We start from the raw sequence: 26981 nt of genomic DNA, 5'->3' as shown, positions 1-26981 counted from the left end.
GTAGAGGAAGATAGCTCAGGCCCAGGCATACTAGACGATGAGATAGAAAGGGCATTAAGGAGATGAAACTAAATAAGGCCGTGCGAGGGATAATATTCCTGCGGAACTACTGAAATGTTTAGGGAAATTTGGGAGGAAGAGGCTATTTGGGCTGATTCGTAGTATCTATGAGGAAGGAATCTGGCCGGAAGACTTTGTGAGATCAGTTTCATTCCTATTCCGAAAAAGGTAAAGGCTACATCATGTGGGGACTACAGGACAATAAGTTTGATATCCCACGCAGCTAAAGTTGTTCTCAGGATCATAAACAAAAGGATAGAGAGTAGGGCAAATGATTACTTAGGGGATGATCAGTTTGGGTTTAGGAAGGGGAGAGGTACGCGTGATGCCATTGCAGTAATGAGATTATTAATCGAGAGGAATATAGAACACAACCAGGAGGTATTTGCCTGTTTCGTAGATTTCGGAAAACCGTTTTATAGAGTCAATTGGGGAAACCTAATGAGTATATTGCAGAAAATAGGAATAGATTGGAGGGTTAGGAGACTAATCCGCAACCTGTAAATGTCTTAGACTGCACAGGTGCGAGTGGGGAACGGGGAGTCCGGATGGGCAGTGTTAGGAAGAGGTGTAAGGCAGGGTTGCCCATTTTCACCGTTGCTATTCAACCTTTATGCAGAGGAAATGATTAAAGAGGCATGGGGAGAATTGGAGGTAGGAATGAAAGTGGGCGGGGAATTCGTAAAGTCAGTTAGGTTTACTGATGACCAAGCTTTAGTTTGTCTGACAGCCAAGGGGCTGCAAGCATTGCTGATTGAATTTGAAATTCAGTGCGACAGGTATGGGATGAGAATCAATATTAATAAAACAAAGGTTATGCGATTTTCTAGAAAGAAAAAGGCCAAGCTTAACATTAAAATAGGAGGGCAAAAACTAGAGCAGGTAGAACAGTTTACGTATCTCGGTAGTGTTTTGGACCAACACGGTCAAAGTAGTAGGGACGTAAGGAGAAGAATTGCGATAGTCAAAGAGGCTTTCACGAGAAGGAGGGAGTTGATGACAGGAACGTTGAGTAAGGATTTTAAGAAAAGACTGGTAATAACTTCGATATGGAGCGTAGCTTTGTACGGCGCGGAAACGTGGTAATTGAAGCAGGAGGATAGACGTAAACTGGAGGCTTTTGAAATGTGGGTGTGGAGAAGAATGGAGAAGGTGAAATGGACAGAGAAGAAAACAAATGAGGAAGTACTTGGTATGGTGAGCGAAAAGTGGGGTTTGTTGGGAGAAATCCTATGGGGGCAGGAAAAGTGGATGAAGGGGGTATTGACCGGCAGCGGGATATTGGATAACGTAACTGAGGGGAGAATGTTAGGCAAACGAGGAAAGGGGAGGAACAGGATAGGGATGTTGGACAGGATGAAGGAAGGGAGGAAGTACTCAGAGACGAAGGGGGACCTGATGTGGAGTAGGATGCGGGATTTATCGTTTTGCTAGGAGTAATGAAATAGTTATTTGGTAGTGGTGTCCATCCAAAAACCTACCTTAACCGGTAGATTACCTAATAATAATAAATAATATATATATATATATATATATATATATATATATATATATATATATATATATATATATCTATATATTTTATATATATATATACATTATATATATATATATATATATATATATATATATATATATATATATACACACATACATACACAAGTATACACTTATACGAAGATAACTTTTAGATTTTTTGGCCCTACCATTAAAGACTAAGTTTTCAGTTAAAAAATTATTTTAGTTTTCTACATAATCTGTATTTACTTCAATACCCTTTCTCCAGCGATTCTAAGATCATTATTCCTTGCCGGATGTGATAGTCAGGAATGCTGTGAAAATATCCATCTACGGTCCTCCCAACTTCTTCATTGGACGCGGAGCGCTTCCCAGAAAAAAATTAATTCAGGTTTAGGAACAGATGGGTCTGAGGGTGTGAAATAATATAGAAAAGAGGGGATGGCCGAGCACATCGCACCTCAAATCCTGTAGTTTTCCCATCGCTAACGCACCGTAGTGAACCAGTGCGTTTTCCTGGTGAGAGATGATTTTTTTCCTCTTCAAGCCAGGACTCTTCTCGCGAATTTTTGAATCCAGCTGCTCAAAAAGGTTGGAATAATATTCACCTGCAACTATCCTGCCATTTCAAGGTTATCATTTAACAGAATCCCAAAACACCTTAGCCATGATCTTTCCGACGATGTAATCCCTTTTTTTGGCGCTGAACCACTGACTTCCACCCACTGCTTCGACTGCTGTTTCGTTTCTGGCGTGTAGTGATTTGTCTCAAAATTGGTCGTTTCCCTCTTGAATTGGTCCAATACACACACATATATATGCATGCACACACGCAAAGCAAAAGAAATAAATGGAGAAAAACATGGCATCGGCTAACATCCTCTCGTGCAACATCGGAAAAGAAGATTTACATGGAAGATGCCGGGGGCAAGATATCGAATTGACTACATCCTTGTCAGTATGAAATTCAAGAATCAAGTTAGACAATGTGAGAGTATCCTTTCGCAGATAAAAATAGCGATCACACCAGGAGGTCCGTGACAACTTGACTGAGATTAAAGAATGTGGAGAAAACTACACAGAAACGGAAAGGGAACACACAGATATTGGAGAAAAAGCAAGTAAGAAAATGTTGTCTCTGCCTGTGTGTTCTCTGGACACCCTCGGCAGAAATATAGACGGAATTTTTGGAGCTAACATGTAAGATCGATGAAAAGAAATAATCTCAATCATAACGGTTCGGGATTTCCCAGAAAAACGTCATTCTTCCATGATGCTTTCTCCCTGGAAGAGTCATACTCTTCGGGGCCGCTTGGTACTTGAAGTTATCAGCCAACCGTAGTTTCTCCTCGAGAATGAATGGCACCACTCATTGCATGATAAGAACCATTGACAACCGCTATCCATCCCATAGGAGAGGGACTCTTCCAGGGACCCTCGGCCAGTTCGGACCTTCCCTCTAGCATCGCGTTCCCCAGCGCCAAGCGGTGGAGAGAGCAGCCAGACCTGAGTCCCGATCCCGCGTCAGGTAGGATTCTTCACTTGTGTTGCCGCAGTGACCTTTAGGTTGACCGACAAGACTGGGGTCCGCAAGCTATAGGGGAACTGGGGCCCCTCCTAGGTTAGCCATGTCAGTGGCTCTGTGTGAAATGACTCATGTGTCATATGGGATGCCCGATTGGAAGCCACATATTATACCATCTGATGTTAATACATGCACCTTAAACAACTTCGGCTTCTCAATACTTGGACTGAACACTCTCTATGTCCCTACGATGGTACTAGTGGATGAGCAACTCGTAAGGCGGCCGCCTTAAGGGTAAAGGGTAGGTGGCCATAAATAACAGCTGAAGTAATAAATCTCATAGAGGTATGAAGACAATACAGGTACTTAAGAAATGAACCCCTGGAAACCGTATCTAAGAAGCCAAGCTAATTCTTGCTAATCTCTATGTTTTAATGCATGAGACGTCATCAAAGGCTATATGGCTATATGCCTAAGACCTAGTATATGCCAAATAATACGCATATTTCGAACATTGTCTACATTTTAAAACCAAACTCACGTTGAATTCATTCTTTAACAAATCATGTCTAATAGTGGTCACGATCGGGATTTATATAATCCTATGGGATTTTATAATTACGGTAAAAAATTTACATCACGCAGCCAGATTGACTGTTACGACAGATTGCGGAATGTTCAAACTTCTAGTTTTATTTATTCTTCATGAAATAACCTTACCGCCTACTTCTGTTACTTGAAATATTTGTAAGCATTGGTCAATAAAGCTTAGTGAAATTTTAAGATGCAAAGTTATGGCACTTTGACTGCCATCTTCTCCCAAACCCTGCCGCACGACTCATTGTGACTTTCTGCATCTCATTCTGTCACCTTTCCGGCCACTCGCGCCAACTTCCTCCTCCAACCACCCACACCCCCTTCCCACATCTCCCCGCGCGCCCCCATCCGGCCGAAACCGCCCCTTACCCGCCCAATCCGCCCATATCGCCGCCCCCTCCCCCCCTTTAAGCTGAGGCCGGGCCCGCGTGATCAGCCTTCCCCATCTCCCACTCGCGTTCCTGGTGTGGGGTGGGGCATTTCCCTCTTTTTGACAATGCCACCTGTCGGCACCGCCCTAAAACAGCGCCCACTCTGACGAACCACACCCTTAATAAAGAAAGGGAGAGCAATACACCATCTCTCCGTTCCCAGGGTGGAGAGAGAGGGGAAAATTCGGGGCGGGGGAGGAGGGCTAAAGTACGAGAGGCCGCGGTGGCGCCACAATGCGAACGGTAGACGCACGAATAAGCCTTGCCATTATTTCATCAAGGGGTTGACAATACAGTAAAGATACCGCAAAACAATATCTGCGAGGGAGTGAAGGGTTTGCGATTCAGAAGATTTCAAAGGAATTATGAATGTAACACTAGAGTGCTTATCAAAGAAATAGTTCTGATCAATTAAAATTTTTTAAGACTGAGCCAAACTTAACTCTTGATCTAGATGGGCGATGGGCGCTATTGTTAGGTACTTATGCCCAGAGCAACGCAATAAATTTGAGTTAAAAAAAATATCATAGATGTACAAGCGATCGTATAGGTATTTTTCATAGCATTTGAAAACCGTAGAAATAATCTTATTCATATGACTAATTGATTTCGGTAGTATCCACAAATCCATTGGTCGACATCTATTATACAATATGGATTATTGAATAAATAACAAATAAACTTGACTAGCTGTTGATGATTGAGAATCTAGTGAACTTTAATGCACCTTTGAATCCACCGGAAGGGTAAGTAGACAAGCATATAATAAAACAGGAGTCTATATTGTGTTTAATCTGTTAGGGATCAAAGAAAATTTGATTGCTCGGCAGAGTGAACATTTGTGTTTAGTACATGATCTAATTTACTCAAGAAATCGAAATAAACCATCGATGTCTATCGGTAAGCACCAATGTAGTCGCAACGTGATAATTGTATGTAGACGAAAAATTTGTCTTTATTGATATCTTTTCAGTAACGGTACATGCTGAAGTTAACAATTAATTGAACAATTAATTAGTGACGCTAATGTACATTTAATTGAATTAATTGAGTTATGCCAAAAATTAAATCAGATTTAGTCGTAACTTAACTGCCACAAAAGCCCAATGTTTCCATGGCTACTGACCGCAGGGCGATTTTTGAGTGCCGGACTTTCCCAAGAAACCAAAGGCGGTACAGGGAAATGATGGGCTTGGGTTCCCCACCATTACGTGATCATTTTTCACGTTTTTCTAGATTTGACGTTTGACAAGGTCTATGCCCATCTATATAGCCAATCTATGAATCAATTACTGTTGAATATCGGCCTTTCCTTGCTTCAAACATTACTGGTTCCATAGTGGAATAATGTAAAATAATGATGCATTAGCACTATAATGATACTAGAAAATATGACCTTTGTGCCCTGCATAGCTAATAAAATTTCATTGAGTAGTGAAACAAAGAGTGCAGAGCAAAGTAGGTAAAGAAATAAAAATAAACTGATGATATAATTAATTAACAGTTCGATAGCAATAGGGACAAGGCAAACCGAAATAAAAGCGGTTTAATTTTTTTGCACTAGATTCCAACTGTGGGTATTCGTAAACTGTTGGGTAACTTGTTTTAGCATTCTGGATGAAGGAAATGTTTATACTGCAGTGAATTGGTGTCGAAGTTCCACAGAGAAAACGCACATAGCGTACCTCCACGCTAGCGTGAAGTCGTTGGTTGGACGACAATGGAAGACCGGGACCTGGAGGAGGGAGAGGGAATAAATAAGCGGGATTGGGAAAAGTGCAAGAGGGGAGGGGAAGGATTTTTCGGTCTTGACCCGAGGAACGTAACTCTTTCGACCTTTCTCGACTATGATTTATATCACGCGCTCACGTCAAGCATTCCCTTTCAAAATCCGGCCACGTTCCAAACTCCTTTTCTAACCTTCGGTCCTTTTCCGATTACCAAGTATTCCCAGAGCACTTTTTCTTTCTTCTGCATATACACTTTTAGAACTATTGCAATCGTAGACCTCTCTGCCGAAAACAATTATCGGCTATTGAATAATAAAATAATTATATACATATGTAAGTGTATATAAATGTATATATTGTATGCATAAATATATGTATAAATTTGTATATATTTACTCACACACATACATATATATATACAGGGTTCGTCCGGAAAATAAGTGTACTGATTTTTTCCCGCCGCTCCAGGCGCGCCCAGCACCGCTCTGACGGGCTGCGATTGGAGGGGAGTATGTTGGCAAGCGACGCTGAAAAAGGCAGTCGGCTCTGAGCTGTGGTGTAGTGAGGAGCTCTGTTAATGCGAACCTCCACGCTTCGACCCACGTCACGGAACGCGATGCCGAAGTTTTTGGAGCAGCGTTATTCCATCAAATTTGCGGTAAAGCTTGGGAAATCGTCTACCGAAACTATCGGTATGATTAACCAGGCTTACGGGGAGTCAGCCATGTCCAGAAATATGATCTTTAGGGGCACAATATGTTCGTGGAGGGCAGAGAAGAGGTCGACGACGAGTCTTCGAGAGGTTCCCGATGATGCCTTCGCGGGAGCGTTCCAGGAATGGGAACGCCGCTGGAACAAGTGTATCGACTCACAGGGGTCCTATTTTGAGGAATATTAGCTTAAGATATGTAAAAGTGTAATAAATTTTTTTTCCTGAGCTTAGTACACTTATTTTCCGGACGAACCCTGTATGTAATATATACATATATGTGTATATATAAATACATATATATATGTATATATATATATATATATATATATATATATATATATATATATATATATATATATATATATATATATATATGTAAGTGGGTCGCGGTAGTCCAGTGGGTAGAGCGTTCGACTGGTGACCGGAGGGTCCCGAGTTCGATTCCCGGGCAAGGCACTCTGGGTACCTGCAGCTCCACCCAAGCTAAGGGGATTTTTCGGGTGCCAGGTCTTCCTGGGAAACCATAACCGGCCCCGGGAAAGGAACTGGCCCCCCTGATGTGTGAATTTTCACACGCCGTAAAGGGCTTAGTACTGGGTGATCTCCACCATCTACTAAACCGACCTTCGGGTTGATTACTGTGTTTATGGTTTTATATATATGTAATATATACATATATGTATTATATATATGTGTAATATATATATATATATATATATATATATATATATATATATATATATATATATATATATATATATATATATGCTTTCATAGACGTAACACGGAAGTGCCGAATAGTACAATACACAGTAACACATAATATAGAAACACACAAAAAGAGAACACTCACATGTATTTTCTTGATATTTCGACGGAAACGCTCCGTCTTCCGCTGAAGATATAGAAGTAATCATGTAATGTAATGATTACTAGAAGTGACTTGACTTGAGAAGTAGAAGTGAAGTGAAGTGAGAAGACTTGAGAAGTAATGATAACTTCTATATCTTCAGAGGAAGACGGATTGTTTCCGTCGAAATATCAAGAAAATACGTGTGAGTGTTCTCTTTTTTTGTGTTTCTATATTATGTGTTACTATGTATTATATATATATATATATATATATATACACACACATATATATATATATATATACATATAAGTTTTCTCCTACATTTCTTTCAATTAGATTAGAATTAATACCCAATTTGTTTGTCAGCAGTTTACAATTCATTTCATAGTTTAAAAATACATTCCCACTTTTATTAAATAAATAATCTGTCATCTAAATAGGTTTTATCCTTATTATTGATGTTTGAATTTTTGATATGATCAAAAACCCTAAGGCTGAAGAGGTTTTTGGTGTTTAAAATATTGATTATTATTTAAATATTCTTCACCACATTCTGCTTCTCACGTTATGGTGAAGAGAGTTTACTCGTATATTGTACGCCTTCTTTGCATCTTCATACTTTCCTTTCTCTTTGTGTTTCCTAAAGAGTACGACATTTACCTGTAAGTAATCAAAATCGCTAGTAATGACAAAGGTGGTAGATACCATCTTCAAATTATATTTGAAAACTTTAGCTGGGATAATAACTGTCTATCAAGAGCTAAGATGTTAATAAAAAGGCGCTATTCCCTCTAAAGTTCTTTGCAAAACGTAGCGTTTTACATGTTTAGCCAAGCCTTATGACAGCAAGCGTGTGAAGTCAGTGGGAAATGAAAAGTGGTTTCGGCCTTAATCAATGAAACATATATTTACTAGTTCAGTAGTTTTATTCATCAACACACACGCATTTCCAATATGAAAGGTTAGATTCTTTATAAAGAAGTGGATTTCCCATTATGTATTGTTCATTTTCAGAAGAAGTAACGTTTTATTGCGGAAATGAGAAAACACGAGAAACCTCTCATGAATTGGTTTTCTCCTGAAGTGAAGGGAAAGGTTAGAAAATCCTCTTAATATTTGAAATCGACCTGCCACAGGAGAAAAACTTCAAAATAGAAATGCTGTAGATTTTTCCCGAGTAACCACGTCTCGCCACAACGTAATGGCACAAATTAGTGCTTGGGAAGAAGGGATGTTGACGGTAAATTTGCGTGGTACTAACCAAGTTAATCCTGCACACCACACTCTCCAGGAAGCTGGCAAAACACACTTTAGATGAAGACGAGGGTGCCCAGAGTTTTCTACAACATGTAAACACTTGCTGAAGCCCCGATCAGTAGCCGAATGTGTCACGACTAAGTAATTACGACGTAACGAATAGGTAACCTCGCCGCTTTGAAATTAATCACTTCGAGGGAAACACAGTGGTATGCTGGAAATAAACTTTTTCTAGAGCGCCATATTGAGCAACTAAGTTAACATTTGCTGCAGCATAGTTTTGAAATTATGATACATTCTGATTTACTCGGTAATACTATGAAATTTTCGTTGTAAGCTAAGAACAAACCCTTCACAAAATCGATGTGGCTTTTCTTACAGAGAGAACTACAGTCTAACCATTGTGCGAGTATACACTTTTCATGTCACGAAAGGACATGTCCAGAAGACGAGACGGGTACCCTCTACTGGCAATCTATAAATATTACGTCATAAACTCACAGTAATATTAAGGAGTTTGCACACAAGTAGATAATAATATAATGATAATTATAAAACCAATCAATATGATAACTCAGTATGAATGACTTTCAGGACGTTTCCTTTGCAAATTATGAAAAATAGTTATCATCAACAGCTTTTCATTCGACTAACATTCCCTATTTGGTAACTTAGATAGGAAAATAATGGAAATGAAAGTAGGTACTTACAAACATCGTAAAAGCTGCTACTTATTATTATTGATCTCAGAGGGAATGATGGCATATTATAAAGAACTTGATGGTTAAATATGTGTTAACACGTATATTTGAACTCTAATTATAAACGTTTAAAATGACCCTGTGACTAAAAAATTCTCACCAGAGAAATAAAACAAGGGGAGTCAATTGCTTTCCTAAAATATAGAGCTAAAGCTCATACGTAGTGAAACTCAGACTTTTTGCGGAGAAACGTTACATTGGAAAACTTCATTCAGCAGAATTTATGATTCTTCCTCCTCTTTTTCCAGATATTTAAGTCACGTCAACCACACTCAAGGGGAACGGCCATTATATCAACGGATATTGCTCAAACTTTTGACTTATAACGTAGAGTTTTGGATGATTTTTAGAAAGGATATCCTCCGGTTCAATATCCTCGGTTAGGGCTGCAAGTGTAGAACTAGATCAATAGTCTCCCGGCCGTTTGAGAAAAACATTTTTTTTCATCGCGGTTTGCATAATTTTATCAAGAATTCTGATTTCGGGTTAACGCAAATTTTAAGGTATTTTATTTAAAGCGGAGAAACCATTAATTTAAAAATCACCATTATTGTCTCACCATAAAGGCGATCTGGAAAAGATCTAACCTTACTTTTTACTTTACTTACTATTAATTTTCAATTCTAATTGGCACGTGATTGGATAGATTTTTACCACATTCGTAGGTGCATGTGCATGTTAGTTAATAGCATTTGTATTTGCATGCGTGTAATCAAACAGGTTTTCGAATGAGTGAAATACCCCTCAATGGGTGCAGATTTGTTGGTTGTGCATGTGATTTTAAACTTTTTTACGGGTGGTGACGCTACACCTCCCACGACACACCCCTACGGGGGATTGCGAGTTATGATACCTACCATATATAGATACCTACCATGTATCAATGAAGTGGCACCGCAGGTTATGAACACATGCAAAAAAATTATAAAACTCACATGCTATTTAGAAATAGAAAATATAATATTTTTCCAATAAAAATAAAATTCAGTTGATAATTTGAAACAAAATTTGCAGTTCAAACTTTAGCAAAACCTTCCTTGTGGAATGCAATGAAAAAAAACGTAATCCCCTTTCACAATTTCATATAATTTTAATATCATATTACCTGTGCCTCATTAAAAAATACAAGCCTTCCGTTTTGCAAGGAAAGATTATGCCAGTGGTCAGGGAATATATTAAGGATGGTATACTATATGCAATTTACATTTCCGTGAAGTTTTCGATTTTCGCTTCAAAATAGTACCGTTGGCTATCCAGTCTTTCCGTTCATTTCTCGCAAGTGATCCCCCACATCGCACTCCCTCCTGCACCCCTCTGACGCTCACCAAACCCTTTCCCTACTCATGGGCGACACGCCATCCAGTCCCTTCCATTCCTCTCACCGCACCCATCACCTGCCTTTCACCACACTCAAAATATGGAGGTTCTGCGTGACGTTCAGGAATAAGCAGCAACGGGGGCGCATCGCGGAGGGGAGTCACGGTTGCCGAATGGACACGTTGATCAACTGAGATGGACTTCATTTCTTCCTTCTCCTACCCAGAAAATAAAACTTACATTGCTGGATTGTGTAACAGAGTCACACATTCGTAATTTACTTCTTAGTTACAATAATCTGGAATACATGTAGTTAATACTATATAAGAAGTAAAAAATGTCTCCGGTTTGCTGATGTGGAATCCTTGTGTCGTGAGTCAGCGGATGGAAAAGCAGAGCGAATTTTATGCATGCACGCTTTGCTAACCTTGACTATGGTTGTGTTGCGTGACATCATCATCATTTGTTCCCCGGATGGGACGAACCTGTATTCTGCATCGCATGAAGGTGGAGGTACTGCGTCGTTTTCCATTGCCAATGCACTCTTGGTTATTTAATGAAAGGGGTGAAAATGAAGTGGATATATGGCAGAGAAGTAATTGGTCGAAGGCTGTTAATCACTTAAGTCGAAAGCTAAACATATTATGCGCAATATGATTTCTCAACCATACTGTCTACACTTGAGGTGATATAAAGAATTTTTTAGCTGTAATCTATTGGACTAGGATAAGTTCTAAATCTCCAAATTAAATTAATATTCTGGCAATCAATGATTTGCTTTCTCCTCCATTATTTTGTTGATCATCTCCATTAACCAATTTGCTGAGTGTGAAATTAATTATACTCCTACAGCTCCCATTTGCAACTGTATTTTCCATTTTTTGTGCTGGATACCAATACTGATATGATAAAGATTCCTCCCTCATACGTTCTACCAATGAGCCCATGAAAGCTGTTACTTCTATGATTGGGTTAAAATCTTTATCTTTATCAGCAAGGATATTATCTAGCCCCACAGTCTTATTCTATTTCATTTAATGCCTTTTATATGTTGAAGTCAATTATTCCTGGTCTAAGCCTTAATTATCAACACTTTTTTTTCATATACAAACCATTTGGTCTATTAACTGCATCATATAACTCTTCTATTGTTCAATTTCGTCACAACCTCTTATTAGATTAATATATTACTAACTGCATCTCTAATAGTATTGACAGAATTTCCGTTCTTTCATCCTGACAGTTCCTGAACAGCGCATCCATTTCACCCTCTCCTTGTAAAATCTTTACATCAACAAACCGCTCTATTCACCATGTTTCCTTTGCCTCATTCGTAGTTTCTCGTCTCAGTTTGTTTTTTTTTCTTTGCCTCCATCTCTCTAATTTTGATCACCTCTTTTCAAAGTTTTATATCACTCATCTATCCAGTTATTTCCTTTGAAATCCATATTTCCTTAAATGCTTTCCTATTTACCGTTACTCTTCTTTCGTTCACCACTTTACTCATTTCTCCTTCGACCTCGTGCTAACATCTTTATTCTTCTGGACCCGTCCCATTTTCCTTGTTTAGGTTTTTATCAATATCCTCGTGGTACTCCTTCTTTTCGTTACAGTTATCTCCTCCGATCTATTTTCTTCCACTACTTCCATTCTGCATTCTAGTAAATTTAACACATTCAATTCTCTGCGTCCTTAATAAGTCTCCGTATTCGCCTTTGCTGCTGTGAAGTTGACCACGTTTTTCCTAAATCTTTGCCTAGTCTTAATAACAGGGTGCTTGACTTGGAGGGTAAATTCAATTCAAATGAACGAATTGTGCTGATGGGCCCGGTATAATATATCTCGTACGTATGCGTGTCTCTGCATTTTCCATGTGTACCTAGTGTGCTGCGGTTCTTAAACTAGGTATTAGCTGTAATTTACCTATTTCTCCAGTGAAACACTGTGGTTTTCTCCCCGCGGTTATTCTTTTCATCTAAAGCAAACCCTACTTCCTCACACCCGTCTGTCCATTGCCCTATGGCCACATACCGATCCCCAATCACTATCACTTGTTTCATTCGGTACTCAATACGTCTTTCTGTACACATACACTATCTCCTACTTCCTCCCTATGACTCTTTATACGTATGTTCACCTATATTTCCACTAGATTTACCGGGATTGATGTTAATCTTATTAATAACATTGCATCACACAACTTTTCCTCATGTTTTATCCTTCTCACCATTTTCATATTCATTGCTGTCTATATGACATTATATGGTATATTGTTCATGGTATATTACTCTGCATTGGTGAAAATGGATTTTCGGTATACTATATTGATTGAAAATATTTGATTTATATCTTTGAATATTCAATAGAGACTCGAAAAACGTCCATTAAATTACCATTTGCTAAATACTTCAAAGCCAGATCCACTGAAAAATTATTTCCCTACCCAGAGTGACATGACTAGCAGACATTACTATTAATTTACGTAAGAAGATAAAGCGGAACGAGAGAAGTGTCTTGAATCTGAATCCTCCATCGTGCTGGAAGATGTCTCTATCCATTTTCGGGACACACATAAGACCGGTAGAGCGTTAGGCAACCTAGCAGGTATGTACTTACGTATCTCCGATGACACAGAAGCGCCCTCGCGACCGAGTGAATTCGCTCCCGGCATGACGAGCAAGTGCATCCAACAAACTACGGCGTCTGAATCGGAGTCCGCACCTCCCCCTGCTCTCCTCTCCCTTAACCCACGATAACCGAAATCCTTATTCATGCAGCCAGGGAAGGTGCTAAACTCGTGCAGGGAAGCCCACGCTGTGCCCTTCTGTGTTGGTGGGTGCAGTAGGCCAGCGGAGTTTGGGGTTCCGGACTGGTTGCAGATGGTGAGGTGGAGATAAGGCTGGGCGCGAAGCAGCTGCATTAAGTCGGCAAACTCCCGCTTCTGCTCCAGAAGTCGCAAATAAATACGTACTCGGGAGCAGTCCGTCCCGCCCACTCCGCGTAATTTGTTACAATAATCTCGCGAAAACCGAAGAGCATTAGATAATTCAGTAGGTTTCCATCCTTTGGCAACGGAGCACATCCAGTTGGCGTACTCGAAGGTACGCTTACCTTGTTTGATTTATCGGCAAGAGTATGTAATGAATAAAAAAGTAATATTTTATTTACTTAAGTCATTAATAACGGTAGATGGAACAGAGTGGGATCTTTTAATATAAGCAACGCTCCCAGAGGATACGAATTCCATAAGCGCACACAGCTTCCGGCAGAATAGAACATGAATTTCCACTTATGCTAATCGAAACGGTAATTAAGAATGCAAATTATTTTCAAGTCAATAACATCTCTCCTTGCTTTACTAATTATTTTAACTATTATATCCTTTAAGTTGTTTTTTGTTTTAAAATGTGTCACATTACTTGAAAAACCATAGCAACTTTTATAACCCGAATTATTGCAAGGTTAAAACAATTCTCTATGCAACATATTTTAACTGTAGACAAAGATAATTAAAGCCCGTTCATTTGAATGAAACATTTATAAAGTCCTCTGGAGATAAACATGGTCATGGAGCTCCATTTGGAAGGCCATTGAATGGAAATACAATGCTCAAGGATATCACCTTCTGTTTCCTAAGAACTTCACAGGAGATTTTACAGCTTAACATGATGCACAGCTGTAGGCCGAGAGCGATCTACAAATTGATCTCCATTTTTAGTCAAGCATGTTAGGCGTAGTTCCATTAATTAAACTGAAAAATTCATATTAGGGAGTGGGTACATAAATTAATGCGCCGGTCGTATTTCTCAATCTTTTAAGTTTCATGCATTCGTCGAGGATTTTATTTTAATAAATCCCTGGAGATTTACAGAAATATATAATTTTTTTAATTAGAGTGATACATTGGATATTGAGCTCATTCCTTTTCCCTTTTCTAACAGCAAGTGCCATCCGATTATCGGAATCCAGGAACTCACGATTATCGAAATAGGATGGGAATCACACGGTACATTGATAAAAATCAAATCTGTCGAGTTTTTTCAGATACCGAATAGATGCTCCGAATCACATGTTAATTAGGTAGTAAAAATCACCGGCGGAAAATAAATTTTCGAACTATCCGGAATGAGTTATCCGATTCCCCTTGTATGAACCGCTATCTGAGCATTGGAAATGAAAGAGAGAGAAGTAACCACTTAAAATAATCCTCATTCAAACTACCACATGATTCTATTAAAGTCACCAAAAGCCTAATGACCTAATATATGGTAATGCAACACGCTCTTAAGGCGTATAGCCGATTTAATATATAGAGGCAGAAAAGTTGATCAGGATATCAAAAATATATTGTAATTTATATATTTAATCATCTCATTGGGAACTTCTTCGGATGGAAGAGAGGACGTATCCAAGCTCAAGGAAATGATATTCGAGCGACGCGCCGTGAGATGTGTCGAGTCGGGAATGTTTTCGAGCAAGCACGCAGGAACGCCTGAAAGCGATTTCGTGGGAGGACATGAGAGTGAGGGGCGGCGAAGAAGGTCGTGCGGGGTAAGAGTCAAAGGAGCAGCACTACCATCTCCTCCAGGAGGGCAGCTCGTCCCTAAAGTCTCCTCGCGGCCACCGTAGGACCCCTAAAATCAATAAACTTATAGCGACAAGAAACTAAAATCGCAAGCTGCACTGTGAGGGTGAGAGGAAGGGGATGTCTTTGCATCAGCCGCGGACATCTGCGCAGAACAATGTCAGTCAAAATGAGATGCGAATGTACAGTATTATTGTTCCCTTCACTCACCAACGTGGTCATGAGTTTTCCATCGAGAAAACCATCCATGATCAAAAATTGTTCTAATTGTGTTTTCTATAACTATTTTCCCATTTTCCGACCGGATAATGAATGCAATGAGGAACCGGCTTACTTTCCTAGATGTGACCATGGAAATTGCAAATTAATGCCAATATAAGCAATACAATATAATTGTCTAAAAAATTTAGCCTGAAGTGAAGTCCTCGCGATTCCATAGGCACCCATCACAGATTATATGGTGACCAATCTTACTCTTGAAAAGGAATATATCATTAAACTTTTTGTCCTGTATTTGTTTATTTAATGATTTACTCATTAAGTGGTTGTTGATCCTAATCTCCTGTACAGTTGAGCCAGCAAGTGGAGCTAGATTAGTGAGAGTATTGTAGTTCTTTCATTACTCTATAATCATCATGTTACTAAGTAATTAATTTAATAATAACACTGGCTTATCCAAGACGTCAATGGATTTAGAACGCAAACTCTTTATCTCAAGTGAATTCCGAAGGCATTGCCACTTTAAATTGTTTAACATGGGAATCAACGCTCATTTTACTACCTCTGACTACAATTCTGCTTGCATTTCAATCTTGTAAATAGATGTTATTCAATGTTGAATTAAAGATATGTTAATCATCAATTCTTGGCTCAAATATGGAGTCAATTTAATTAACTATTCGTGGATGTATAGAAAAATCTTCATGGTTAGTTGTTTAAATGTCAATGGCATTAAAATGGAGCAAATATTTGCAAGGTTAAAATTGCGATAACGGATCTCTTTAGCGAACTCTCGCTAGACGCATTGCAATTTTCCCCTGCTGAACAATACGACTGTGAATAATGTGATTGAGTTCAAATGACTCATAATGGCACCAGAAATCACTTTGTGTGTGGTTCCATATTGCAAAATATGAGGGGAAGAGATAACCGCTTTCCTTTTATGTCACCGCCAAAAACGAAAGCGTGCATTATGAAGTTCCTATGCCGTTCACCATTTTCTCTGGAAAACTAAAATTTTACGTTCTCTTATTTCCTCGATGGAATGAAGAACGGACGAGTGTTTCGATTCGATGGAAGCCCCGATATTTTTTATATGCTGTCAAAATAATGTAAACTTTTTGTTTTGCTCTGTATTTTAAGTTTTGCATTTCCTTTTTTAACTTGACATGTGTATTATTCATGCATATGCAATATTTAGTCTGTTGTGTATTCACCCACTGCCACACACCCTAGCGATGGCTTGCAGGCTATATAAAAAAAATAAATAACTATATCTTCCCGTAGTAAGTACCTTAACATCGTACCTTGGTACCGAGGTCTTGCACCCACGGCAGCGTATGCTATGCCAATAGCGAACCCCTCCGCTTTAGCGACCACCGACGGACCACCTACTTTCTTCCCTCAGAGTACCTCATCATTTATCAATCGATGGCGCCAACGCCTTTGGCCATTACATAAACAACTGCCGACTCATGGGTGGGGCTCATGCGAATTTTTAATATTCTGGTCGCTCGATAGATGGCACTACCTTGAACTGTCGGATTGAAGTAGAAAGATTTAGGGGTCTTAAGCACCGCTGAATCATTTCTGGCCGAGCACGGCCGTGATAGGTGCGCAAAATATTCGAAGTCCTTCCCAAAACAAGGAAAAACTTGGCTTTATTGGGTGCAGTAATAATAATCTAAATAAATAGTCACTATTCTCAAATATAATCATGGAGGTAAATATATCTTTAAAAAGTCCTATGTTGAGTTGGATTAAAATGGAGATAGACACGGCGACAAACGCCCGGTACCAGATCTCTTCCCCTCCCCCGAGCACAGAGAGGACCGAGGACTTGTCAACCTCGGCCCCGAAAGTCAAAGGGGAAGTCCTTCCGGGGAGAAGGAGAGTACGGCAGAGGACCGGGGAACGTCGACGCCAGCAGACGCCGCCAAGCCTGTGCCCTCTAAGTCTTCCAAAAAGAAGAAGAACTCCCTTCTAGCTCCTGCGGAGAAGAAGGAGGAAGCTGCAGCGGAAAAGCCAGCCAAAACACCGCCGACCGACGCACCCCCGGACCAGGCAAGGACGGCCCTTGTCAGGACCAACGCTCCCCGTGACCCAGAGATTGCTTCCGCGGCTGTCGCTCCCGTCGCCTCCATTGCTCTGCAGGAGGACCAGGAGCTTTGGGTGACAGTTGCGACGATCTCCAAGACTCTGAGGCGGTACATCAGCAGCAAGCAAGGGCTCCTGCTCCTCTCACTCCTGGAGGAACTGGCGAGCGCAAGATCGGTTTCTTCACCCAGTCATGGGTAGAGACCCTCTAGTGCTCGTCCAGTGGAACGCCAACGGCATTCTTCGCCGTCGTGAAGAACTTCGGGCGTTCCTCCAGGACAAGAATGCTGCCGTTGCAGCCATCAATGAGACGCATCTCCGTCCGTCCGACGCATGGAGACTCCCCGGCTGGACCATCTTCAGGTCTGATCGGGAACTTCAGCGCCAGGGTGGTCGAACATCAGGAGGTGCGGCCATCCTCGTCCGGAATAACATTGAACACCGAGCGTGCCGAATGATCACTCATCGGAACGCGGAGGCTGTCTCGGTGGACGTCCGGACGCGGGGAGGATGGCTCCGGATATCTTCCCTATACTTCCCGCCAGGGAAGCCCTGGGACCCGGATCTCATCCTGGACCTACTAGGAAACGGCAGCCCGGCCATCATTCTGGGAGACCTCAACGCCAAGCACCCCACCTGGAATTCAAGGTCTCTCAACACGAGAGGACAAGCCCTCCGCGAGCTTGCAGACGACGAGGGACTAACGGTGATTGGCCCGGCGACGGCGACGCACCAGCTTGGAGACGTCCTTGACATTGCAATCTCACGTGGTGTCCGGACGTCTCTCAGTATGCACTCGTGTGTTGAACTGTCGTCGGATCATAACCCGACCATCCTGCTGCTGGGGACCAGAGTTCCAGTGATTCCAGCCAGATCTCAACTTGACCTTCGTGCCGCGGACTGGAAGACCTTCCGAGGGCTCATCGCTGGTAAGCTGCCTAGGGAACTGACTCCACCAACATCGGAGGAGATGGCAGACCAAATGGTCGGTCATCTCACTGCTACCATCACCGCTGCCATTGAGGCTGCGATTCCTAGAAGGGAGAGGCGCTCGTACTACTTGCGTGTGCCGCTTCCTCCCCCGGTTCGCGGACTCATCACGCGCCGGAATAACATCCGCAGGCGCTGGCAGCGGTACAGGACCGACGACCTTCGGCAGCAGCTACATGCGCTTGACCGGGAAGTCCGCTGCGCCCTCCAGGAAGTCCGCTCGGACAACTGGGAGGCGCACCTACGGGAAGATCTCTTGCGGGAGGATGGCGCGGAGGACATGGAAGAGATCTGGAAGATCTGCAGGAAGCTGCGAGGAAGCCAGTGACTGGACCCCATCGTATTCTGCGGTGATGAGGTGGCGACATCTCCCGGGGCGAAGGCAGAAATGCTTGCGACCTATCTCGAGGGCACCTTCAGTCCTAACCCCGGGAACGCGGATTCGGCGGCCATCGAGGAGGAGATCGCGGTGTCGGAGGAAGCGGTGAATGCTGCCCCTGAAGATGCTAAGGCTGCTCCCCAGTTCCGGAAGGAGGACGTTCTGGGCACGATACGCTGCTTACGCAAGAGGAAAGCCCCGGGAAATGACGATATACCCAATATCGTCATCCGGGAACTTCCGAATGCAGCGGTGGCGTACCTGACCAGCATCTACAACGGCTGCGTCAGGATTTCCTATTTCCCGACCACTTGGAAGAGAGCGAGGATCATATGTCTCCCGAAGACGTCGAGGACGGAGGTGGGACCCGGAGACTTCCGGCCCATTTCTCTACTCGACGGATTCGGGAAGATGTACGAGAGACTTCTGCTGGAGCCGATAGTAGGTTTCGTCCGAGAGGCTGACATCCTCCCGGATGAGCAGTTCGGCTTCCGCGAGCGGCATTCCACGGTCCATCAGCTGGTGAGAACCACGGACTTCATCACGGACACCTTCAACAGGAAGATGTCGGTGGCAGGCGCATTTTTCGACGTCAGCAAGGCGTTTGACCGCGTCTGGCACCAGGCACTGCTGTTGAAGATGCGGAGACTCCACTTCCCGACGTGGATCATCGAGGTGATCCGCTCCTACCTAAGAGACAGGACCTTCGTCGTTTCCTGGTCTGACTCGTTCTCTGGGGTGCACCGGATCTCCGCTGGTGTCCCCCAGGGTTCGGTTCTCGGGCCAGTATTATTCAACATCTTCTCCCATGACATTCCCAGGAGTCATGGGAGGCACGAGGTCCTGTCACTATACGCGGACGACGCGGCGCTCCTGTGCAGCTCCCGGCGAATATCTTTCGCCGTGGAGAGGCTGCAGATCGTCGTCGACGAGCTACTTTCGTGGTATCGTCGCTGGCGGTTTGCAGTCAATGCCGGGAAAACGAAGGCAATCGTCTTCCATACCGGCAGAGGAGCGCCGACAGAAGAGGAGCTGTCGGTGAATGGAGTCACCCTTCCGTGGGAATCCGAGGTTCTCTACCTCGGAGTGCTGATGGACCGGAAACTCCTTTGGAACGCCCAAGCGCGACGTGTCCGAGGGAAGGCCTTCGCGGCGCTTAACCGGCTTCGGCTGATTATTCGTCCGGGGGTCCTGAGCTCGGAAACGAAGCGTCGACTGTACCGAGCGTGCGTGTTGCCTGTCATCACGTACGCAGCGCCGGTATGGTCAGGAGTGCCGAAGTCTACCCTCGCTCTCATCCAAGTGGTGCAGAACTCTGCGCTACGGTGCATCTTGGGATGCGGGCGCTACGCCCGCGTGGAAGAGATGCACCAGGACGGGAACATGGAACCTCTGAACGTCCTTCTTCCGGAGCTGTCTCGAAGATTCTTCGAGAGGGCTGCGGATTCAGACGTCGCCACCATCCGACGCCTCGGAGAGATCCAGGTTTCAACGTGGGACCGCTATAAGCGCCCCATTGCGAGCATGGATCGCCAAGATGCCCTCCCAGCGAAGAAGAGGCCCAGGCTTCAGTAGCAGGGATCGCCAGAACGCCGTGACAACGCAGAAGACGACGCCCTGCCTTAGAAGCCTAGGCGGCTGGAAAGGCAACACAGTGGAGCCCCGACCGGAGTAACGGGGGTCCGTCCACGAGAATTGGTTTGAAAGTTGGATTAAAATTCCAATAATCTAAAAATAACATTAAATTCAGTGAAGAGGCATTTGCATATACAGACCCTGTAATATAAGCCCAATAATGAAGCGTAAGTGGATTAATGGACGTACTTTCCCCTCGTTGAAGAGTTCAGTAATCCAAATTATTTTAAATAAGAGGCCAAAATATTTTCGCAAAGCAAAATTAGGTGTCCGGCAAGTGGGGCGTTTATGCATAACTCAATTTTCAACGTCTCTTTAAGCGTTGACTGACGAACAACTCTTCTACCGCGCTTTCTGGAATTTTATATACACGTTATTTGAATAATGGAGGTAAATTATACTTATTTATTGATTATATAAATTGCCTTAGAGATGGCATTTTTGCTTTATACCTATTTAGCGAAGCTCGAAGCTTTGGGCGTTTCCGAAAGGTATTTAGATCAGTATTATGTACTTACTTCAGCGTAATTCATATGACATATTTTTTTCCTCCTCTAGATGAAAGATTTCCTAACAGCGTAAGCAGCTTACCTACCCAGATGAGGGCCAGTTTTGACTTTGGAAGAGGAGGGGACATTTGACGCCGTCTCATTAATGGCAGATACATTGCAATAGAAATGACTGTAGAATACAGGTATGATCAGGATGCCTTTATTTGCATCCTGGATCTCAAGAGAGTGGTTGATATTCCAGGAAAAGCCAAGGAAAGCATTGCGGAATATAGGAGTAGCCCGGAGAGATAGGTGATTACTTGAAAACACATAATTATATGATTGGAATGATTTGGCAAAAGACTGTGTAGGGGAGTGAGAACCGGGACGTGTAGTAATAGGCTTGGGAGTAACATTCTGTTCTGAGTTGCCACCGGTACTTAATTTAAAAATTACGGTGGACGGCGAAATCACTACATCACGTAGGAAAATGACGGAGATCACTACATCATGTAACGTCGCAGATAATTTTGAAACAGGCGCTGTGAGTGCACAAAACACTACAGCAAATGCAATTAAAACTGAATATGAATCCACAAATATTGTAATTGGGTCCAATTAATATGAATAGAATAAAATAATAAAACACAATTCATTTGGGATCTCTTTTTTATATATTTACTGAATAAAAATATTAAAGTAGATGAGAAAGTGGTGTATGGATGAATGGACGAAAGAGTTAGACGACGTAAGAGAAATAAGTAGTTGATTAGACCAAGAAACCAACTAATAGAAACTACGTTAAAATGAAATGCATTGATGGGGAGTAATTTTATAGAAGTAAAATAACGGCATGCTAATTAAAAAACTAAAAATGATGTTGAAGAATCTGCATAGAGCTGTCGCTGTCAGCTCTATGAGATTCAACAAGAGTTACAGAGAATCCCTAGAGATATATCTATATCTATACATAAAAGTTAGTATTCGTTCATTTACTATGAAAGGCTTCCACCAAGTAACGCCTGAGAGAGTGTTTTATATTCTCCATTGATAAATGATACAGGCGTAGGCTTAACTTTATGGAAATATTTTCCTTTTTTTAAAAAAGTCTGAGATATCTTTAAATCTTCAGACTTCTGAATATAGCTCATGGAATTGAAACCCGGGTCGTGTAATAAAAAGTCTATTCGTGTTACTAGTTTTTACTACAACGTTTTCAATCCTCTGTTGAATTCCAACCGAGTGTCAGCTAGTTATAATGTCAGAAAAATAATTCGTAGTTATTGACACCAAAGTATTATTCACAAAATGGCGATGCGGATTCCTCCCACCTGCGAAAGGATACGTGTGCAAATCCACAAAAAGCACGCCAAACTGCACACGTGAACCATAGAAACACACCATTCCAAATGTCACCACTCTAATCAGGTTCGAGTGTAATAGCTGCACATTTGGAAATTGTTCCCATGATGGAGATGAAACTACATAGTTCGAAATTATCCCTTGACGTCGGTTAAACTCCAGCAAAGTTAAATGTAAATACTCGGAATAGGTACGTAAACCTCGCGGAAAATCCCCCGAAGGCGAGTATTGCTTAAGGTGCAAAATTGAGGGAGGAGGGGCTTCAAGAGGTTGGTCTCCCAGAAATTTGGGAAAGAAAAGGGATGGGGAATTATTGAAATGAAAATATAGGATGACTCAAAAAATACCGCGTTCATTGCGTCATCACGGGCACAATGCAACACACTACTCAAGCCATAACCCTTCGGCTTTGCACCTCTACCATCCCTCCCCCATTCCAACCCCTTCCGCCCTCCCGTCTCCTCGCTAAGGGCGCGTTGGTTGGGAGACGGTGCGGAGCTGGGGGGGGGGGTGAAGAATGGAAACGACAACGCTCCACGTCGGGAGTTCACATAAACTGCCACCCTCTCTGAATATTCAACCGAATGATTGCACAAAAGGTTTGAGCAATGTCGCCGACGACCTAAGGATTCGACTTTTCCCTGGGGAGAAGTTTGCGACTCCCACTACCAACCTGATAAATTTCATCCATGGAAGTTCCTTCGGGGCAATATGCTTGAACTAATAGTGGGCGATATACCGTGAAAGTAATTTCTCCCATGTTACCCCAGACTTATTTAAATGGGATTACAACCCTGACCTGCCACATAATCTGTCTGAACTGAAATACTCGTGTGCTCGGGACATGTGCAATGAGAAACATCATCATCTCGAATTAGGCTAGATATGATGATATGAGTTATCTGCAGTGCAATTTAGCCAAGTATATTTTTTCAATGAGAATTTCTATTTTTCTGTCAAACTATAGTCAATTAATAACTAATTTATTAGGTTGCTAGCTAGTACAGAACATTTGTACTCAAACGACACGGAATTAATGTTTATTACAACGCTTCACACGATGAATTGAAATAATATCGGAAATTTAATGCCTTAATAAGTATTTTCTACAGCAAAAACACAAGGGATTTTTTACCATTAGTTTTACAATGCTGTCTCTTGAAATATGTCACTCAATTTGACCCCTAAGTTGACGTTGGTTGAAAATCTAAATGAAATGAAGGTAAAACTTATTTCCTCTGAGGTTAGCTTGAGAGAACTGTATTCCATAAAATATAGTAGACATTTTTCCTCTTCAATGTTAATATCAAATAACATAAAAATATTTTGAATTTAAAACAATTTTTGCTTTGTCTAAATAATACGCCCACGTAACCTTAATTTTATTTATTATGACGAAGTGTATAAAAAGTAGTGTTTCATAGCTTTCAAGGCAGCATTATAAATATGACTTTTTTCACAGTTGAATAAAAATTAACCAAAGTATAACGTAAAACTGACCAATATTCTTAATCGAGAATATCTGCAAGAGTAATTGTTGCATAAAATAAGTAGTGGTTTTACATATTTGAAGGAGGCAGATCTAAAAAGGAAAGACCAAATAAAATAAAAATAATTATAATTCCATTGAAAATGTAAGTTTTTACTCTCACTTGTTTCATAAGCCTACGTAATCAAATTTAAACTACAGGACATGAAATTTAGTCATGAATGGTAATAAGGTTTTCCTTGAAGGTATTTCCAATTGTGCAATCCCTGATTTCACGTGGATACTGCTAAATCTCCAACTCGGGAACGGAAATTATTCCGAGAAACAATGTGAAAAAGAGATGAGGGCCTCCATCACGGATAGACTCTTTTAATGGGCACCAAGGCTTAGGATTTTAAATGAAACCGGATCTATCCACTGCCTCCGAAAACTCAGACGCGAAATACCTGCCTGGCGGGAAATCCGGAGAGTTGGCAGCCCTATTGGGATCCCACTTATCCCCATGCGCCTCTAACTCTAAATTCGTCGCCACGTCAACCCGCGTTAGGATAACCCCCTCCCGGCCCACCCCCCTCCCACTCACAGGATACGACAAAGGGGTCACGGATGGCGGGTAGGACGAAATTATCCTCGGGGTCCCCGGCTCGCGTGAACCCGTGCAGCCGCGAGAAACACGAGCTCTTTCCTTTTGGCGAGATCCAGTGACTCTCTCGCTGAAATTCTTTCATCCTTGCACAGAAATTGGATTCGACGGGAATGTGACAATGGATATTCCGCTTCCCGCTGAGAGCGTGGGAGTAGAGGGAGGCCATATATTTGACTGCCTGCGAGAAAAGCCACCGTGAACATTTGTGCCGTGAAGTTTTGAATACACGAGAAGGATTAATAGAGCAGATGAGAGCTAACAAGCACAATCACGAAGCGGAAACTGTAATGTCGTGATACGTACGTGAAGATTTTTTCTTCTAATTGAACGAACTGCAGAAAACTCACTGGACAATGACGCGATAGGAAAGCATCACTCTTTTTTTTGGAGATTTCCATGTTTACTTAGGAATGAAAATCGTATTAATTAGTGTTTTTTCAAAAAGAATTTTTTCTAAATAGCTTTGAAATGGGTACGGCGAACGTGTCTTTTCTGCATTCATCATGTGATACAATTGGGACAGGTAGAACTCATTACAGAAGCAGTTTCACGTGGTGTTCGTCGTTCTACTATGATAGCGAAGGCATGTTACTCGGTGTTCTCCCGATGAAACATATAGTGTCACGGATGCGTTTCATATAATGCTCATTGAGTATATACCATCAATTCAAGAAGGTTCACCAAATTAAATTGTACAGTCAGCATATATGTTTAATAGTTGGTATCTTCTCCTATATTTTATCGATGCAGTAAGTTGAATGCTGTGCGTTAAGGGAAGGAGGAAAGGGACGCAAAATGCCATTGCTGTAAAGTGAAAGGAATGTAAAATGTATCCAGGATACATTTGTTTGCTTGTGGAGTTTAAGTTGCATTAGATTATAATAAAAAGCATTAATGAACGTATTGCAGAAGAGAGCAGGAGAAAAAAGAATAGACTAGAATGGAACTTCTATAGACGTCTCAGACTAAAGGGGTATTGATATGATTAGGAAATAATAGTAGGCAGTGAGGCAGGTAGGGGATCAAACAGGTTTTTTGTTATTAAATTTGCTCTCCATCTTACAAGGCTTGTACTGTGCTAACAGTAACAGTTTTTCCTGACTTAAATGTACGTCGCAGCACGCTCCCACTGCTCAGGCCAAGAGGTGGGGAGTTTGACCTTCGACAAGCGCCAATCGCCTGCGAGCGTTCGTCCAGGCTAGATCGTGTTTTTAGTGGACCCCTGTCGAGTGACTCAGTTCAAGCGCAAAATTCAGCGAACGATTGATCAGCGGTACATCATCAAAATTTGTGTTGGATTGGGGAAATAGAGTCCGGAGACGTTGGGCGTGATTGGCCTTCCTTTTTAATTGGCACAACCTCTTCACAGATGGCCGAGGGAATGTGGAGGACAAGCCTCGCACTGCACGGCCGTCGACACCAAGAACAGCCCTTAACGTGCAGCGTGCACGCTAAGGGCTGAATTGCTTTTCTGGATTCTTCGCTTTGTAGCACTTACGAAATTTGTATAAAAAGTGTCGGTAATAATTTTTCCCGACGTGTGCGTGAAGTGCTGAATTCGGGCCGTCGGTTAACTGTATGCATGATCGTAGATGGTATTGGCATTGATAAAATGACAGTGCACACCATTATCACTGACAATTTGGCGATGCGAAAGATCTGCGCTGAACTCGTCCTCCCGAAGGTCTAGACGGACGACGAAAAGAGCACAGTCGAGTGTTTGCTTGCAAAGACCTTCTGCAACGCGACGATTCTCCCTCCAAGGACACCCCTACGGGACCCAAAGTGCCGTCAAAGAAACTTGCACGCCTACCCTTAAGGACCTTCCGGAATCCGCCTACCGGGAAGCCTTCGAGTCGTGGAAAAGCCGTTGATAGAAGTGTGTCGACGCTCAAGGGATGTGATCAAAGAATTTTAATTCATTGCAGCAATATCTGAAATAAATACATTTTTCCGAAGCTTTTTACAATGCCTATTCTACAAACATTGTATCTTGAGAGAAAATGGAATGAGAGGCATCAGAAGGAATAATATTAGAAATGAATCTGAGTGAAGAACTGATTAATTCAGTTAGGTTTTACTTTATAAAATATTTATCTAATCATTCAATCAAGATATTTCCGTTGTCACCTGCTGCAATACGGAACCAGCGTGACTAAAATTGGATGAGAAGTTATCAATGGAAAACCAAGGTAAAAGTTATGCGAGAGCATACATATTCAATTTTTTCAATTAAAATTTTGACTCAGGTTTGTAAAAACGATTAATTTAACAATTCGTATTTTATTTTAAACATCAATTATTATCAATTTTGAACGCAATCGACA

Source organism: Hetaerina americana, unplaced genomic scaffold (assembly GCF_022747635.1).
Source record: "Hetaerina americana unplaced genomic scaffold, ioHetAmer1.1.p SCAF_8, whole genome shotgun sequence".
NCBI classification, from domain to species: Eukaryota; Metazoa; Arthropoda; class Insecta; order Odonata; family Calopterygidae; genus Hetaerina; species Hetaerina americana.
The sequence above is the reverse complement of the archived record's forward strand: the minus strand, read 5'-3'. Positions refer to the sequence as shown.